This window comes from Anomaloglossus baeobatrachus, chromosome 4, assembly GCF_048569485.1.
Source record: "Anomaloglossus baeobatrachus isolate aAnoBae1 chromosome 4, aAnoBae1.hap1, whole genome shotgun sequence".
Taxonomy (NCBI): domain Eukaryota; kingdom Metazoa; phylum Chordata; class Amphibia; order Anura; family Aromobatidae; genus Anomaloglossus; species Anomaloglossus baeobatrachus.
This window is the reverse complement of record NC_134356.1, coordinates 646866460-646871459: the sequence shown is the minus strand read 5'-3', so window position 1 is coordinate 646871459 and position 5000 is coordinate 646866460. Positions and strand designations below refer to the sequence as shown.

Here is a 5000-nt window from a genome sequence, read left to right as displayed (position 1 = left end):
AAAGTAAAAATGATTTGTGATATGAATTCAAATGGAGTATTGAGCAAAAGAATGGAATGAATGTCCAAAATCTATTGTGGTCAGCATTTTTTGCTGCAAAGAGCAAATCCAAGCTAGACTGACTGTATGCATGGCTTGTGTCGACCTTTCAATGCGTGAATTATTACAGAAAAAGTGGCAATCCCATAGCAGGAATCGAACCGGTAAACTAAGAATACTGTTTGCTTGGTCAAATGGGATAACCCAAAGGGTCACAGAAAAAATGAGAGGCGTTATAAAAAAAAAAAAAAAAAAAAAAAAAAAGAGTGTTGCTTTGATTCAAATTTTTTTTCCTTTCAACAGTTTAAACTTGACTCATTTGAAGAGTAGTTAGGAGATAGTGGCTTATTCTGATGGTTATGAGGTTTTCCCTCAGATAGGGTACAGTTCACTCCTTTTCTTTGACCAGGGAGCTTGAGAACTTTGCCATTCAGTTGTTAAATTCTACAGATTAGAATGGAAATTGGAGGCCAAAGGACAGGCCATACGAGTTGTTGAGTTCCTCGACATTTTGAAGTAAAAAACGATAGTTGAGAATAGTTTGAGCTATGAAACCTATAAATGTGTTGTGCTAGAGTTAGAAATGAAGTGCCAAGACCCTAACGTTTTGCAATTTTGGCTGCAAAGTGCAAATTTTACTTGAATGCTTTTTTATGCAAACAACTGTGTCGGCCTTTGAATGTCAGAGATAGTACAGAAAAAGCAGCATTCCCATACCGGGAGTCGAACCCGGGCCGCCTGGGTGAAAACCAGGAATCCTAACCGCTAGACCATATGGGAAGAGTGGTTCTCTCAAGACGTTCTCAATGTGAAAAAAGAAGAACTTAATTGCTTTGAGTAAGTAAGTTTGGCACATCCTTGCTAGACGCTTGCCTTGTTAGCGCAGTAGGTAGCGCGTCAGTCTCATAATCTGAAGGTCGTGAGTTCGATCCTCACACGGGGCACTATGCTTTAGATATTTTGTCTCCATCTTGACTAGACAGCCAGAACTGTATCCACTCAGTACCAAAAAACGTCAGATATAAAGGAAGGGGGTTTTGGATCCTTTGAAACCAAATAGTTAAAAGTCAAAAGTAAAAATGATTTGTGATATGAATTCAAATGGAGTATTGAGCAAAAGAATGGAATGAATGTCCAAAATCTATTGTGGTCAGCATTTTTTGCTGCAAAGAGCAAATCCAAGCTAGACTGACTGTATGCATGGCTTGTGTCGACCTTTCAATGCGTGAATTATTACAGAAAAAGTGGCAATCCCATAGCAGGAATCGAACCAGTAAACTAAGAATACTGTTTGCTTGGTCAAATGGGATAACCCAAAGGGTCACAGAAAAAATGAGAGGCGTTATAAAAAAAAAAAAAAAAAAAAAAAGAGTGTTGCTTTGATTAAAAAATTTTTTCCTTTCAACAGTTTAAACTTGACTCATTTGAAGAGTAGTTAGGAGATAGTGGCTTATTCTGATGGTTATGAGGTTTTCCCTCAGATAGGGTACAGTTCACTCCTTTTCTTTGACCAGGGAGCTTGAGAACTTTGCCATTCAGTTGTTAAATTCTACAGATTAGAATGGAAATTGGAGGCCAAAGGACAGGCCATACGAGTTGTTGAGTTCCTCGACATTTTGAAGTAAAAAACGATAGTTGAGAATAGTTTGAGCTATGAAACCTATAAATGTGTTGTGCTAGAGTTAGAAATGAAGTGCCAAGACCCTAACGTTTTGCAATTTTGGCTGCAAAGTGCAAATTTTACTTGAATGCTTTTTTATGCAAACAACTGTGTCGGCCTTTGAATGTCAGAGATAGTACAGAAAAAGCAGCATTCCCATACCGGGAGTCGAACCCGGGCCGCCTGGGTGAAAACCAGGAATCCTAACCGCTAGACCATATGGGAAGAGTGGTTCTCTCAAGACGTTCTCAATGTGAAAAAAGAAGAACTTAATTGCTTTGAGTAAGTAAGTTTGGCACATCCTTGCTAGAAGCTTGCCTTGTTAGCGCAGTAGGTAGCGCGTCAGTCTCATAATCTGAAGGTCGTGAGTTCGATCCTCACACGGGGCACTATGCTTTAGATATTTTGTCTCCATCTTGACTAGACAGCCAGAACTGTATCCACTCAGTACCAAAAAACGTCAGATATAAAGGAAGGGGGTTTTGGATCCTTTGAAACCAAATAGTTAAAAGTCAAAAGTAAAAATGATTTGTGATATGAATTCAAATGGAGTATTGAGCAAAAGAATGGAATGAATGTCCAAAATCTATTGTGGTCAGCATTTTTTGCTGCAAAGAGCAAATCCAAGCTAGACTGACTGTATGCATGGCTTGTGTCGACCTTTCAATGCGTGAATTATTACAGAAAAAGTGGCAATCCCATAGCAGGAATCGAACCGGTAAACTAAGAATACTGTTTGCTTGGTCAAATGGGATAACCCAAAGGGTCACAGAAAAAATGAGAGGCGTTATAAAAAAAAAAAAAAAAAAAAAAAAAAAAAGAGTGTTGCTTTGATTAAAATTTTTTTTCCTTTCAACAGTTTAAACTTGACTCCTTTGAAGAGTAGTTAGGAGATAGTGGCTTATTCTGATGGTTATGAGGTTTTCCCTCAGATAGGGTACAGTTCACTCCTTTTCTTTGACCAGGGAGCTTGAGAACTTTGCCATTCAGTTGTTAAATTCTACAGATTAGAATGGAAATTGGAGGCCAAAGGACAGGCCATACGAGTTGTTGAGTTCCTCGACATTTTGAAGTAAAAAACGATAGTTGAGAATAGTTTGAGCTATGAAACCTATAAATGTGTTGTGCTAGAGTTAGAAATGAAGTGCCAAGACCCTAACGTTTTGCAATTTTGGCTGCAAAGTGCAAATTTTACTTGAATGCTTTTTTATGCAAACAACTGTGTCGGCCTTTGAATGTCAGAGATAGTACAGAAAAAGCAGCATTCCCATACCGGGAGTCGAACCCGGGCCGCCTGGGTGAAAACCAGGAATCCTAACCGCTAGACCATATGGGAAGAGTGGTTCTCTCAAGACGTTCTCAATGTGAAAAAAGAAGAACTTAATTGCTTTGAGTAAGTAAGTTTGGCACATCCTTGCTAGAAGCTTGCCTTGTTAGCGCAGTAGGTAGCGCGTCAGTCTCATAATCTGAAGGTCGTGAGTTCGATCCTCACACGGGGCACTATGCTTTAGATATTTTGTCTCCATCTTGACTAGACAGCCAGAACTGTATCCACTCAGTACCAAAAAACGTCAGATATAAAGGAAGGGGGTTTTGGATCCTTTGAAACCAAATAGTTAAAAGTCAAAAGTAAAAATGATTTGTGATATGAATTCAAATGGAGTATTGAGCAAAAGAATGGAATGAATGTCCAAAATCTATTGTGGTCAGCATTTTTTGCTGCAAAGAGCAAATCCAAGCTAGACTGACTGTATGCATGGCTTGTGTCGACCTTTCAATGCGTGAATTATTACAGAAAAAGTGGCAATCCCATAGCAGGAATCGAACCAGTAAACTAAGAATACTGTTTGCTTGGTCAAATGGGATAACCCAAAGGGTCACAGAAAAAATGAGAGGCGTTATAAAAAAAAAAAAAAAAAAAAAAAAAAAGAGTGTTGCTTTGATTAAAATTTTTTTTCCTTTCAACAGTTTAAACTTGACTCATTTGAAGAGTAGTTAGGAGATAGTGGCTTATTCTGATAGTTATGAGGTTTTCCCTCAGATAGGGTACAGTTCACTCCTTTTCTTTGACCAGGGAGCTTGAGAACTTTGCCATTCAGTTGTTAAATTCTACAGATTAGAATGGAAATTGGAGGCCAAAGGACAGGCCATACGAGTTGTTGAGTTCCTCGACATTTTGAAGTAAAAAACGATAGTTGAGAATAGTTTGAGCTATGAAACCTATAAATGTGTTGTGCTAGAGTTAGAAATGAAGTGCCAAGACCCTAACGTTTTGCAATTTTGGCTGCAAAGTGCAAATTTTACTTGAATGCTTTTTTATGCAAACAACTGTGTCGGCCTTTGAATGTCAGAGATAGTACAGAAAAAGCAGCATTCCCATACCGGGAGTCGAACCCGGGCCACCTGGGTGAAAACCAGGAATCCTAACCGCTAGACCATATGGGAAGAGTGGTTCTCTCAAGACGTTCTCAATGTGAAAAAAGAAGAACTTAATTGCTTTGAGTAAGTAAGTTTGGCACATCCTTGCTAGAAGCTTGCCTTGTTAGCGCAGTAGGTAGCGCGTCAGTCTCATAATCTGAAGGTCGTGAGTTCGATCCTCACACGGGGCACTATGCTTTAGATATTTTGTCTCCATCTTGACTAGACAGCCAGAACTGTATCCACTCAGTACCAAAAAACGTCAGATATAAAGGAAGGGGGTTTTGGATCCTTTGAAACCAAATAGTTAAAAGTCAAAAGTAAAAATGATTTGTGATATGAATTCAAATGGAGCATTGAGCAAAAGAATGGAATGAATGTCCAAAATCTATTGTGGTCAGCATTTTTTGCTGCAAAGAGCAAATCCAAGCTAGACTGACTGTATGCATGGCTTGTGTCGACCTTTCAATGCGTGAATTATTACAGAAAAAGTGGCAATCCCATAGCAGGAATCGAACCGGTAAACTAAGAATACTGTTTGCTTGGTCAAATCGGATAACCCAAAGGGTCACAGAAAAAATGAGAGGCGTTATAAAAAAAAAAAAAAAAAAAAAAAAAAAAGAGTGTTGCTTTGATTCAAATTTTTTTTCCTTTCAACAGTTTAAACTTGACTCATTTGAAGAGTAGTTAGGAGATAGTGGCTTATTCTGATGGTTATGAGGTTTTCCCTCAGATAGGGTACAGTTCACTCCTTTTCTTTGACCAGGGAGCTTGAGAACTTTGCCATTCAGTTGTTAAATTCTACAGATTAGAATGGAAATTGGAGGCCAAAGGACAGGCCATACGAGTTGTTGAGTTCCTCGACATTTTGAAGTAAAAAACG

At 38.6% G+C, this 5000-nt stretch overlaps 1 non-coding gene across 1 annotated transcript; it reads right to left on the bottom strand.

Annotated features, from left to right (window-relative positions):
* Window positions 1-4072: 4072 nt before the first annotated feature.
* Window positions 4073-4144, bottom strand: TRNAE-UUC (transfer RNA glutamic acid (anticodon UUC)). Its single transcript has one exon. It is a non-coding gene; the product is annotated as a tRNA-Glu (tRNA).
* Window positions 4145-5000: the final 856 nt, after the last annotated feature.